Genomic DNA, 14744 nt, shown 5'->3' on the forward strand with positions numbered 1-14744 from the left:
AAGGTCATATTTCATGCTTCCATTTAAATAAAACGTCCAGAACAGGCAAATCCATTGAGACACAAAGTAGATTAATGACTGCAAGGGGTGGAAGATGAAAGAAATTGGGAAGTGTCTGCTAATGAGTCTAGGGTTTCTTTTGGGGTGATAAAAATGTTCTAGAAATAGATATTGATGATAATTAGACAACTCTGTGAATATACTAAAAAGACACTGAATTATACACTGTAAGAGGGTTCATTTTATGGTATGTAAATTGTATTTCAGTAAAGCTGTTGAGGAAAGAGAGAGGGGAGAGGTCTCTGTAGCCAGACTGCTTGAGTTCAAACCCTCGCTCCTCTGATTACCATATGTATGACCATTTACCCATTCTGTGCCTCACTTTCCTCATGTGTAAAATGAAGATAATAGTACCTGCCTGATAGGGTTGTGAGGGTTACATGAATTAATGCAATGACTCCTGGCTCAGAGCAAACACTCCGTAAGGGTTAGCTGTTATTTTTATTAATAATGACCTATGTCCTTGTGTACAATGATGCTGCTCATCTGTACATAAATCAAGAGCCAAAGAAGACTTGTCGGCAGGAAGGGCTCAGTCCAGGGTGATGTCCACAAGCAGGACCAAGGCTTGGAGATCTGGGTATCTCCCATGTTGAAAGAGCCACTCATGAAACTTGTAGAGCACTCAGTACATCCAAACATACATAAATACAGAGTCTGGCTCCAGATTTTTGGCTGGAATCCATTGAGAGTTATGAATCCCTCTTTGAACAATGGTAGCTATTATTAAAATCTAGAGACTTTGAGTTGGATGCTTTCTTCAGCCCAGACACTGATTCAGAGCCGCAACATTCTAAATAGCAGGGCTAGAAATTGATGCCGTTTTTGAGCTGATTTATTGAGAGGTTTCTTGATCTGGGTCGGGTTCCTGCAACATTTGGAAAGTGACGACTATAGCATCATTATTTCCCCCAAATGACCAAAATTATAGCCGGTAACTTGAGGCCAGTAAATTTCCCTGCAGCAGATGTTAAACTCTTTTAAAAGATGATTAACAATGGGAGACTTGGGCTGTATGGCAGAGCAACCAATCGGGTGGTGTTGCTGAAGTCAACGTGTGAGGTCAGAGGCATATCCAGACCCCCATGGCATGGTGGGGAGCCCCAGCTAGAGACTGTAAGAGCTCACAGGTTGCGGTGTAAATCAAGCCTGTGGTCCTGGGTGGCTGGACGTGTGGTGCTGTGACAAGAGACCTAGATTGGGTGTTGGGAGACCTGGGCTTGAGGCTTGCTTCTGCCAGCAGTGTGACTCAGGGCAGACTATTTCCCTTCTCTGGGATATAGTTTCCCCATGCTTTAAAATTAGGAGGGACCACATTCAGTGGTCTCCAAGGTATTTTGTGAGTTTTAGACTGATTTGTTCTATTACTTAAGAAGAAAGCAAATAAATCATTTGTTAACCTCCGAAGAATCTGTGATTTTTTAGATGCAGTGACCACAAAAGAACCAAGATGGGTTAAACGATTATGATGATGCTTGTTTCACATCACCACTGCCAGGAAGTATGGGAATGAAAAGGCGTAAGGGTGGATCCAGAGAGACCAGCCTGGGATACCCAAACCAGGTCTCTGGGACCAGACACAAATGTTTGCTGGTTGGGGACAAGGCTCTATCGAAGTTTCCTTGAGAAGTGTTATGTAACTTTTACTCATTTTCCAGTAATAGTTCTCTACCTGTTCATCTCTTCTTCCCTTTCCTGACGGTTTGTTATCTACCCAGATTTGTGGATCAACTATGCAAGTTGTATATTCACGTGCACACATGTGTATACATAGTTGTTGGGTAGAGTTGAATGTTCTTCTAATGAATTTCTCCGGTGAGAGTGTCTCGAGACCCCCTTCTCCAGCAATTCCAAGCTCCCCAACCATGCCCCCAGCTTGAGTCCACTGGGGAGTGGAAAGGAATGAACCCAATGGATAGGATCATTGAGATCCTTTAGAAAAGTCCCAGAGGGTCTTTGATTTTTTGCATTCCTCTGTCTCTTTCCCCAAAACTAAGGGGAAATGGCCCAGATCTTATACCTCATAGCACTTCAGTCATGGGGCTCTGGGGAGTAGAACTTGAGTTCTTCCAAACCCCTTCTGCCATATGGTAAGACTCAACATAGCAACCCCCTTAGAGGAATCATCCATTCATTCAATCAATAAACATTTATTGAACATTTACTTACTAAGTGCCAAGTTGGGTGCTATCCCTGGAGATACAATTCTGAACCAATGGCCAGGGAGGGTCTTAGAATATTCTAGGAGGTGAAAGAAGGCCAGTGTGAGGATTATACTAGTCCATTTGTTTGGGCTTCTACAACAAAATACCACTGACTAGGCGGCTGATAAACAGCAAGCTTTTATTTCTCAGAGGTCTAGAGGCTCAAAGTATGATATCAGGGTGCCAGCACGGTCACGGAAGGGCCCTTTAGATTCAGTTTTGGATATGAATCTGGACTCTGCTAATTGCTGGGTAACTTTGGGCAGGCTACCGTACTTCTCTGATTGGAGTTTCTCTCACTCGTACAATGAAGGCAGCAGTACCTATCTCTTGGGCCTCTTAGGAGATGATACACACGGTCATGTTTGTGCTACCTACGATTCCCAGCATATGGTTGGTACTCCCTTCCTCACCAAGCTCCATTCTACCATGCAGATACCTGCATATTATGGTTCTCAGTTGCAAGCAACAGAATCTACTCCGGCTAGTTTAACCAGAAAAGAATTGGATTAAGAGATATTGACTAACTCCAAGACCCGTTGGGAGAACTGGAGAAACACACTCAAGAGTAAGCTTCCAGGAACACTCCCGAGAACTGTGCTGTAGAACTGACCCTATCTGGAAGCTTCTTCCCTCACAGGTGACCTGGAATTACTTCACTTCTGCCATCACTCACACCAGTAACAGTGGAAATCCCTGAGCCACAGAAGTTTCTGCACTTGGCTGATGACCCATCTATTCTAGGCATCATCTTGTTCACCAAGTTATAAAGGCCTAAAAGCCCCCTGCTATTTCTGCCACACCAACTTGAGTTACCAACATTGGCTCTTCTTAAGCTATAGGTCATTTGATTCTCCACAAGCTTGGTTTGGGGTGGCACGTCCTCTAACGAAAAAAATCAATTTTTCTATACAACTGATTGATGTAGCTTGTCTTAGAGCACCTAATAATCCTCTCGCTTCTCCACCCTCTAATAGGGATCAAGGATTGATTGTGCCTTTTTTTTTTGTTTTTTCCCAAGCAGCTGCTTTCTTTCTCTCTTTCTCTCTCTCTCTCTCCAGACACACACACACACACACACACACACACACACACAGGTCTACTATCTCTTACTTTTTTTCTTTCTCCTTCTTCAATGCTTTAAAACCCCCCAAAAAAAGAACCCACAGGATTTTATTTCTTGAGAAATCTTTGAGATCATGGAGTTGAACCCCGTATCCAGCCCAGAGTGGGGCTGTGTTTTGTCTGAGGTCACTCAGCCAGCTGAAGCCCCTTGTGACCTGATGAGGTGGAATCAGGAGCTCTGGATTCTCATTTCAGCCCAGCCACCAACAAGCTGAGGACCCTCGACAGGGCACTTCCTGCACTAGTTAGGACTCCAGGCTATAAGTGACAGAAACCCAGCTAACGAACCTTGGCAAAGAGGGACTTCAATCACTCATGCAATCTGGAAAGGAAGGGGTGGGGCTGGGGGAGGTGGCAACCGGGAACTTGGAGTTGCTAGAAGTCTGTCTGTGGCCTTCCTCTACTTTTACCTACCTCAGATGGGATTTCTCTACACAGTGGAGCCATAGCTGCTGCCTGCTCTGGACTCACTTTCCCCAGATTTATCACTGAAAAGGGAAGGGCTTCTTTCTTTAGCTCTAGCTTTAAAAGCACCAGGAAAGGTCTTTGGTCATGTGATCCACCCTTTGGGCCAATCACTGAAGCTAGTCAACTGTGATTGGCTGAGGTTGATAAACTACCGTGTCCGGGGGCTTTGGAGTCTTGAAGGTGTGAAGGGTGAGAAAGGAGGGGCAGGGCCTTTGAAGAAGCTGGTGGGGAGCATAGACATAACCACGGCAAGTCACTGTGGGCCAGGCAGCAAATGATTTGTGTGACCTCCACTCTCTCTCTCCAAGTTTTATCTTCTTATCCCTCCTGTGTGGTAATATGGAAGGAAAATAGGTCCGAAGTGGAACAAACAGGATTTGCTTGAAGAGAGGTCCCCCTACATGTGTTTCCTAGGAGGAAGAACACTTTAATACCCATTGTCCCATGGAGAGGGGCCAATTCATACTTGTCACCTGGAAAAGAGCAGAAACCCAAGTCCAATTCCTGGTCTTTGAAACTCAAGCTCATTAAATCGAAAGTTCTAGCTTGATGACAGGCTCTTTTAGAAAATAACAGCATTGTTGTCTAAACTGTGAGCCTCAGACTTTGGCCCACGCTTGTTGTTGTTACTGTTGTTATTATTACTGTTAGTATTTAAAGCTTGCTAATGGAAACATAGCTTCAGGACCTGAAAGTGATTTTTTTTGCACTCCTATAGACCTAATTGTTGAGTCCCTTCCAGGTTTAAGAAAAGGGTTTTTTTTTTTTTTTAATATATAGTTGAGCTGCTTTTTTTTTTTACAGTAGACTTTAAAAAAATTTATTTATTTTTGGCTGGGTTGGGTCTTCATTGCTGTGCGCGGGCTTTCTCTAGTTGCAGCGAGTGGGGGCCAGTCTTCATTGTGGCGCACGGGCTTCTCTTTGCAGTGGCTTCTCTTGTTGCGGAGCACGGAATCTATGCGCACGGGCTTCAGTAGTTGCAGCACGTGGGCTCAGTAGTTGTGGCACACGAGCCCTAGAGCACGTGGGCTTCAGTAGTTGTGGCATGTGGGCTCAGTAGTGTGGCACACGGGCTCTAGGGTGCAGGCTCAGTAGTTGTGGCACACGGACTTAGTTGCTCCGCGGCATGTGGGATCTTCCCGGAATGGGGATCGAACCCCTGTCCCCATTGGCAGGTGGATCCTTAACCACTGCGCCACCAGGGAAGTCCAGGAAACAGCTTTGTTTGCCTGAATCTTCTGAATAGCTGATTGACTAACAAGCAACCTTTTTATATATATATATCTTAGGGCTGAAAATCCCAGCAGAATTTATCAGCCCCTTTCCCCATCTCGTAAGAGGACTTCGACGGAGAGGCAGCTCTGGAAGCAGCAAGGTCTTAGGCAGAAATCAGGTATAAAGCTGTTGGCTCTTTCTGAAATTCATCTCTTGTCTATTTTTTACACAACCTGGTCCAATAAGGTCCACCTTTGTCATCTTCTCTACTACTTCTTGACATCTTTGTAAAAGGTAAAACTTTATTATCATTAGTTACTAGACACAAGGAGTTCACTTTTTCAGTGGATCCATGATGCTTCTAAAGGGCTACGTCTGCTGTTGCTCTAGCTTTGCTCTGGGTTTATTTTCATGGCTGACTAATGAGGAGTGACTCTGTGGGGAGGAGTGAAGTGAAGAGCGAGAGGGCCAGTCTCTGCTGAATCCTGATTGGCTGAAATCTGGCTGTGACCTGATGGGGCAAATGTCTGTCAGCCTCACACATTCAAGGCAGCGTATTGTTGGGCAACAGCTCCAGAAGGGAAGTAAAGCTGCATTTAATTTATCTTTTACATAGCGTAGAGAAGCGTTTAAAATTGTTCTAAGCACATAGCCAAAAATGTCTGGTTCAATAGATTCTGCACTTGGACATTCCCCAAGACACAATGTCTCTCCTTGAAAGAAGACAAAAATATAAAGGATGGGGCTTCGCTGGTGGTGCAGTGGTTGAGAGTCCGCCTGCCGATGCAGGGGACATGGGTGCGTGCCCTGGTCCGGGAAGATCCCACATGCTGCGAAGCGGCTAGGTCCGTGAGCCATGGCCGCTGGGTCTGCGCGTCTGGAGCCTGCGCTCCGCAATGGGAGGGGCCACAACAGTGAGAGGCCCATGTACGCAAAAAAAAAAAAAAAAAAAGAAAAGAAAAGAAAAAAATATATATAAAGGATACGTAGATTGTGTAGTCCGTGCAAACTGCCCTTTGTGAATGATGTGGACGATGATGCGCCTGATGGCGGGGTAGCCCCCATCCCTGTGCTGGGAGAGCTGGGACCTGGTTTACCGAGGCCTGAGGTCTGCAGTTGCCTTGTCACCTTACAGAGGGTGTAGTCTCTGATAGTGAATACAATTGAGTCTTTGTCTAATGACAGAGTTACTCAGAGATAGAATTATGAGCATAAATAATCACTTAAAGGAATTGTTGAATTTGGGCTGAATGTGAACTGATCCCAGCGTTTATTCTGGAAGTTGAGCTTTTAAAGAAAATGCAGACCATTTCTCTTAAGAGTGTAGTTGTCGTATCATCTTGATTTTTGGCTACTCGAGGTTTTATTATATTGAAGAGTTGGAATGGTGGAGGTGGAGAGAATTTAGAGTGGGTTGCCGTAGAACTAAGAAGGCAAAAGCCAGGTGTAGACATGACCAAGACCAGCTTTAAAGATGTACTGATAAACTCAACCTCCTCTGGCATGGCCTTCTCCCTGACACCCTACCCTTGGCTGCATTAGAGGATGTGGCGTTCAGGAGAATTTACCAGCTGAATATACTGCAGTGGCCACCTGAAGCCCAAATACCCACTGAAAAGACCTTCCTTTAGAGAAACTAAATAGAAAATGGTCCTGACATCCCATTCAGGGCCATATATCTCTTTGACAATTTCCTCTTCTCCATCTTCCTTCTTCTTTCCTTCTGGAACTCTGATTAGAAATGTTAGCCCTCTTCATCCTATCCTCCAGGTCTCTTAATGGCCTCTGGTCCCCACAGGTCTTCCTCTGCTCTAGATTCCTACGCAACTTCTGGTTTATGCTATGAAACTGAATACCGACATCATTTCTTCTGCCATTGCATGTTTTAGTCTTGCCTGCCTAACTAGACCAGAAGTCCCTTGAGGACGGTGAACCTGTCTTATGTGCCATTTGTGTTCCCATGACACTTGGCTCAGTGCTTGATATAGTAAGTGCTCAATAAATACCCCATTGGTACAGGCCCATTAATTTATGCTCTTAAGTTGTACCCTAGCCTGAATCTTACATATGTGACCTCTTAGGAGCCAGATGAGAGCATTGGACCAGGGCACACTCATTTTTTCTCTGTCAGCCCTTGGAGGATACAGTACTCTGCTCCATTTGCCTCAGCAGGTTTCCTTTGGATTGCACCTTCACCTTAATGATCTTTCCAGCCCGGGGGGCTTACCTGTGTCATGGGAACTCAACCTCTTGGCTCCTCTATCTGGGCTTTTCAAGCCAGCCCTGTTTGGCTGCATTCCAGGTTCCAGAAATACAATCCAAGGGCATGCCTTGGAATTCTGAGGGACTGAGAGCTACCTCTGAACAGCAACTTAGAGTTTGACATGTGACTCTACTGGCTGTGAAGCCCTGGGCTCTGAGCCTTAGTTTCCTTATTTGTAAAATGGGAATGATGTGGTAGTGAAAAATAATTGAGTAATGAAGGTGAAAGTCCTTACCAAATGTTGGGTACAATTATTGTTAGCAAAACAACATTAAATGATGGCTGTAACCATTAGACACAGGAAACACAGAAAATAATCTGTACATCAGTTTTGGAAAAATAAAGTTAAACTATATTATTCCGCCTGTCTTTCATAGCTTTATTTTTTAAATTAATTAATTAATTTTTGGCTGCGTTGGGTCTTTGTTGCTGCACACTGGCTTTCTCTAGTTGCGGCGAGCAGGGGCCACTCTTGGTTGTGGTGAGCAGGCTTCTCATTGCAGTGGCTTCTCTTGTTGCGGAGCACGGGCTCTAGGCGTGAGGGCTTCAGTAGTTGTGGCACTCGGGCTCAGTAGTTGTGGCTTGCAGGCTCTAGAGCACACGCTCAGTAGTTGTGGCGCATGGGCTTAGTTGCTCCGCGGCATGTGGGATCTTCCTGGACCAGGGCTCGAACCCGTGTCCCCTGCATTGGCAGGCGCATTCTTAACCACCGTGCCACCAGGGAAGTCCATTCAGCCTGTCTTTTAAAAGGTTACTTTAAAAAACTCTATCAATCTGACTTTGATCAAAAAGTGCTGAAAGGAAAAATAACCAGATTTTTTTCTGAGCTGCAAAATAAAAGTTTAAAAAAAAGGAGGGAGAATTGAGTGGTTTATTTAAAACTCTGAGCACCTTGAAACTATTTGAAACCCCGTGTCGTCTTTAAATCACGTTGCTCCCAAGTTAATAGGTAAGATTACAGCCAGGAAGAAAAGAGTAACAGGAAATAAGGGAGAGGGTTTAAAACATAAAAAGTGTCAGGCTTCAGAACTTCAGGAATGCTGAATTCCATCTCGAGTCCCAGCATCCTGCCCCTTAAGCCTTTCGTAAGGCCACTGCCTTTGCAAGGATCATCTTCTCAGCTGCAAACTTCTTGAAATCAAAGCCACATGCAAACCTCGCTGCTCCACCCTGTGCCCTCCTCCAGCTCCTGGAGCCAGTTCCTGCTCTCCCTGGGGGCTGGGACACCTGAATCTTGAAGCCTTTGTAAGAGGCAAATTCATCCTTGGACACTCTTATGGCAGCAGAGATAGAAAGAGTGATGTCATTACAATAGATGCCCTTTGTCTTTTTTTTTTTTTAAATTGTTATTCAAACAAGGAGTTTAATGAGTCATAGTTACGGACATGGGCTCATTTCTACCCAACCACACAGTACTCTATGAAGTGAATAGGAGAGGTTAAATTCCCATTTTAGAGACGAGAAAACTGAGACTTGCTCAGAGTCCCAGTGCTCATTCCCTGCGGAATGAAAGCTCAGGTTTTTGTCTCTCTTATTCTCCTGGGACTCTGCAGGGTTGAGGCAGTTACAGCACCACCACCCATGAAAAAACCGATCCCAGGAGCATTAAGAATTGCCTGTAAGAGAACCAGCTGTAAATCCACACTTGTCATTGGGTTTAGGGTCTACTCGGGTAATTCAGGATGATCTTGTTTCGAGATCCTTAACTTAATTTCATCTGCAGAGACCCACTTTCTAGATAAATCCGTGTTTACAGATTCTGGGGATTCGTATGTAGGCACGTCTCTTGTGGGCCACCATTCAAACCATTGCAGTGTTTTACATGCATTATACCATTCAGTCCTCAAACGGTGGTCACCCCGTGGGGTAAGTAATAGCATTGTCCCGGTTTTACAGATGAAGAAGCTGAGAGAGGTCCGTCACTGTCAGAGTTCTACGGCCCGCCAGTGGCAGAGCTGGGGTATGAAACCCAGAGGGGGGCCCAGGCTCTCCCTTCGCCTCTCCACCGCATGATTCTGCCTCCTTGTGATGTTTGCAAGAGAAAACACTCCAGGTGATAAAGAAATTACGAATTTGTAACCTGTCCTTGGCAGGTGGGGGAGGTGTGTTAGGGGTCCTAGAAAGGAGAGAAGATTTGGCCACAGAGACAGGGCCCTGACAGGAGGGAGGACAGATGGAGCGAGGCCCGAGGAGGAAGACAGCTCCCGAGTGAGTCTGCTTTGAGTGTGCGTGAGTGTGTGAGTGTGTCTGTGCTGGTGGCTGGCTGGGCACTGGGCCCTCCAGAGCGATGAGGTCTCACCCTGCCTGCTTAAGTGGGCTCCTGGCTTGATCTTTTCCACAAGAGCAGGTGTGGATTCGTGGTACCCTGAGGAAGGGAGGACAAGCCGTGGGGGTCACGTCGGGGCACAGGAGGAGGACAGCAGCCACGGGAGGGGCGACCCTGGGGATGGACACCTCCTAGGAGTCTCTGGATCAGGGGGCAGAGCTGCTCTCCGACATTCACACGGGATGAGACTGGAGCCCTCTGTTTGGCTATTAGGGGAGGGCTGGGGTGGTCCAGGCCCCAGGAAGTTGGCGAGGGCCATCTGGCATGTGGAGGGGGCTCCTCCCCGGCGTGGCTGACTGAAAGTACCACCCTCCCGGGAAGCATGGCGAGGACGTGCCCACAGGAGAGGAAGCAGCCCTCGCAGCTGGCTGTGCAGGGGGCAGCTAGCAGCTGCAGGGAGCCCCGGGGAGGACGCCCTTCTCTGCCCATGTCTTTCCTCCTCCGCAAGGCTCTTCTGGGAAGGTAGGGATGTGAGGACTGGAGCTGGGGGCGGGGACAGAATTTGCTTTGGTTTTTCTCTGCTTCATCTCCCTGATATGCTGTCTTCCTGCTTTTCATCCTCACTGCCATGTTGGCCTCAAAATGGAAAAGTGACCTTCCCAGAGAAAGGCAGGGACACCCCAAAGAAAGACTCCCTGACCCCCAAACCTCTCCTGGCTCCTCTGGCTGGGTTCTCACTAAAGGCTGCAGGAGGCCACCTACAACGAGAGTTTTGAGGCAAAGAGAATGAGATGTGTGACAGCCCCTCATGGACCCCACGGTCCTACACAAGTGCCAAGTGGCAAGGTATCTCCAACAGCTGGACGCCTGGTACAGTCACCGGGGGAGCTGGGCTCGACGGCAGCCGAGGAGTCAGGGGCAAAATGCAAAGAGACCCAGTGGCTCCATTTCACTCTGGTCCTTACAACATCGTCCCTACTGATCTGGTTCTCGGTGCCACGCACCTGTCCGCTTTTCTGTCCTCCCCGGCAGTGCCTTACCCCAGGTAGAGCCAATTAAGGGGCTCACCTGGCGCCACGCTCAGGTGGGAATCTTGGCTGCTGTCCCCTCCCTCCTGGCCCAGCAAGGCTACCCGGCTCCTGTGTGGGAGGGGGTGGAGGGAAAACAGATGATGTGTTGACATCCTGCGGGTTAGTGAATAGGACAAAGATGAGATTTCTTTGGGCTTCTCCAAAGGCTACGGCAACCCTGGAGACCACGTGGTCCAAGGTGGGCTAACTGCGAGATGGAGAAAGGCTGCCCAACTGGCACTGGAACTTTCCTGAGTGAGAAATAAGCCTTTATTGTGCTAAGTCACCGAGATTTGGAGGCTTACTAGTTGGTTGCTAGCGTTAATTGCTTTGTTGAATGTAACCCTTTACATCAAAATAGCCCCTTCAGTTGTATACTATCACTTGCTTTTCATAACAACCCTAGGAAGTGGTTTGGTTTCCATTCTTCCCATTTTACAGATAAGCAAACTATAGCAGTGAACTGCCCAAGGTCATGCCGCTAGAAAATAAGCAGCAGGATGGTTGAAAGTTAAGGGGAAGCACAGAGAGGGCGATAAGAGCTAAATGAAGAGACCGCCCACCTAGTTTAGAGACCCAGGTAGAGGGCCAGGCTGACAGTGGGGTAGAAGGAAGGAAAGAAGGGAGAGTTTCAAGGAAAATCTTGGCTCCTTCTTCCATATCCTTAGCCTCATGGCCAACTTTGGACCCTTGGAAGGCAAGGGGTCCCTGGGTAAGACACCCAGCACCAGGGAGGTAGGACCATGGAAATGTGTCTCTGGGGACTCAAGTGCCTGGTTCTAGGTGTGCTCTGGTTAGGAAGGTGAGTGGCAATAAAACCACTGAGACTTTGCAAAAAATTAAACATGGCGGAATGAGGTGTCCAATGAACCCTCTGCCCCAAAGCTGCCCCTCGTTCTAACCAGACTGTCATTGCTCAACCTGCTTTGGGGGCCCTCTTTGGGGTGTGCCTGTTTGCCAGCCACATCCTTTATAGCTAAGCCACGTAAGTGCTGGTTCTGTTTTTCTCTTTCTGTACTGTTTTAAGTTTATTTTTTGAATAGATAACGTATATAGGGTTCAAACATTAAAAAATATTTAAAAGTATAGCATAAAAAGGCACTCTTCCACCCACGTCCCCACCCTTCCATCTGACAGGTAACTGTTGCTGTTAGTTCATTATTCCCATGCAGATTTTATTTTGTAAATTTATGAGATAATTGAAATACGCATTATTTTTATCCTTGCTTTTCTTGTGAACAGTGTGACACTATACTGCCTCCTGCTTTTTTCACTTACCACATCTTGGAAGTATTTCCATACAATAATAAAGAGCATAAAGATTGCTCTCTCTCTTTTCAACAGATGTATAGATTGTAAGAATGCCACGATTTGTTTAACTAGTTCCCCACTGATATACATTTAGGTTTTTTCTAATCTTTTGCTATTAAAAATCATCATGCAGTGAATATCTTCCACATATGACAGTTTGCAGGTATTCAATATACCTGAAGGGTAAATCCCTAAAAGAGGAATCGCTGTGTCAAAGCATATAGGTATTTTGTATTTTGATAGATATGAAATTGCCCTCTATAGGGGTTTATTGTGACAGTTTTTATTCCTATCAGCAATATTTGAGAGTGCCACTTTCTGCACAGTTCCACCAACAGAATGTGTGTTCAAACTTTCAGATTTTTGTCATTCTGATAGGAAAAAAGTGAAATAGTGTTAATTTACATTTCTCTTATTACGAGTGAGGTTATAATGTATTTTCAAATGCTTAAGAGAGACTTGTAGTTCTTTTCTTAAAAAAATTATGTTTCTCTCATTTACTTGTTTTTGTGCTGTGTTGTTGGTCTTTTTCTTTTGAATTTTATTTTATTTATTTATTTATAGAGCAGGTTCTTATTAATTATCATTTTATACATATTAGTATATGTATATCAATCCAATCTCCCAATTCCTCACACCACCACCCCCTCCGTTGATCTTTTTCTTATTAATTTGCAGGAGCTCTTTATTTATTATGGACATTAGCTGTTTGTCAATGAGATAAGTTGTGAACGTTTCTTCCTGGTTTCTTCCTGGTTTGACTTAAAAATTTTTTGTTTTTTTGCTTAGGATTAGTTTGTTTGGTTTTTTTTGCCATGCAGAAGCTTTGATTTTCACATAATCAAATCATTTTTTATAATCTTTATAATCTTTATAATATGGATATTCTGATAGAGTTAGAAAGGCCTTCTCTACTCCAAGGTTTTTAAAGAATTCTCCCATGTCTTTTTCTTGCACTTTTATAGTTTTATTATCTTTTAAGTCCTCGACCAATTCTGAATTTTCTAATTGAGTGAGCCCAAGTTTATTTTTATCTAGCTTGCTAGCAAGATATTCCAATGCCACTTATTGAATAATCTAGTTTCTTTATCAATGATTTGAAATGCCACCTTTATCATAACAAATCTTATGTTATTTTGACCCATTTCTGGTCTTTCTATTCTGTTCCATCGGTGTATCTATTTATGTGCCAGTATCTCAGTTCTTTAAAACACTGAACATGTTTTAATATCTGGTAGCGTAAGACCTTCTCATTTCTCTTCCTTTTCAGTGTTGTCTGTTATTCTTACTTGTTTTTATCTCCACGTGAAATTTAGAACCATATACTCTGGTTCGAAAGATACATGCTAGCATTTTTTTTTGGAATTCATTTAATTAAAACAGTAATTGAGGAGAGATTGACATTTTATTTTGACATTGAATCTTCCTCTCCAAGATTGTGCTGTGACTTTCATTTGTTTGAGTCTTCCTTTTGCCTCTCTTTCAGTTCTAGTCTTGTCTACAGAGGTACGGCTTTTGGGAGATGGAAACATTTCCAAGTCCACGAGTAGGTTTGATGTGTTCATCATGACAGCAATAGGTAAGGGCCCGGCTTGGTCTCCACTCATCTCCCTCTGGACCAAAGCTTACTTGCCTCTCCCTTATGTGATGTTGGTTTGGGGTTTGGGGGGAGAGGGGAAGGTCTGTCACCAACAGATAGAAAAAGACATGAGAGAGGGGGCCATGGAGGTGGGGAGAGAGACACCATCTGGGTACCCAGAACTGAAAGTCAGCAATCTCAGACAAAGATAGAAAGAAAGGGCAGGAGTGGATTGACTGCGGGCTACCGGTGATGTCTGCAGGAAGGTGGGGAGGAAGAGAAACCAGAAGGGCAGGCAACAGCAAAGGATGGGTGAGGAGGAGGAGAGGGAGGAAGAGGAGGAGTGTGGGGAGGGAGAGGTGAGGGAGGGGGAGGGGGAGGAGAGGGAGGAGAGGGCGTCTGGTCAGGAGCACATGCCAGTGAGGCCCTAAGGAGACCACAGCCCTTCAAGGACCAGGTGATGTCTTCATGTCAGCATCTTCTTTATATGTAATAAATACAATATATATAAAAGTATAAAACATATATGCTCTGTTTACTGAATGGTTATGAAGTCAACTTCCTTTCAACCACCACAAGGTCAAGAAACAGAATGTTCACCAGCACCCCGGAACCTCCCTATTGTGTGTCTCCAAGAGGTGACCACTGCCCTGATGTTTTATGACCAGAGGACAACAGTTATTATGATAAAGGAAAAAAGCGTTGAAAAATTCAAGACCAGGACTGAAATGTGCCAGAGAGGGGATTGGAACCTAGGCTAAGAAGGGATGCTGTTTCTGTTCCAGGACTTTTTTGAGCTCCTGATCCCTTATGCACTCCATGCCTTGACTCCATTCCCCAAAGGGAGAAATCTGAGAGCTCCCCCTACATGGGTCCCACCCCGGGCCACCGAGAGGTGCCCCTGGGCCCAGAGAGCCCACCTGATTCATGAGGAGGGGACCATGAGTAGGGCTTTTGGCAAATTATCCGACATGAAGGTCATAAGGCAAGAGGCTGGCCCCTGGTGTTCGAGGGCAGAGCTTCGGTAGTTCCGGAGTTTGATTGGTCCCAGGAGGTAACTGGGAAATTTACTGAGGCTCAGTTTGAATTGCTGCTGCTGTGGGGAGCATGGGGGAGGGGGTCACATGACAGCCAGCACCCCTGTCCTCCTCTCATGGGTGCACCTTGGGACTTTGTTTCTTGG

This window comes from Leucopleurus acutus (assembly GCF_964270905.1).
Source record: "Leucopleurus acutus genome assembly, chromosome: 10".
NCBI classification, from domain to species: domain Eukaryota; kingdom Metazoa; phylum Chordata; class Mammalia; order Artiodactyla; family Delphinidae; genus Leucopleurus; species Leucopleurus acutus.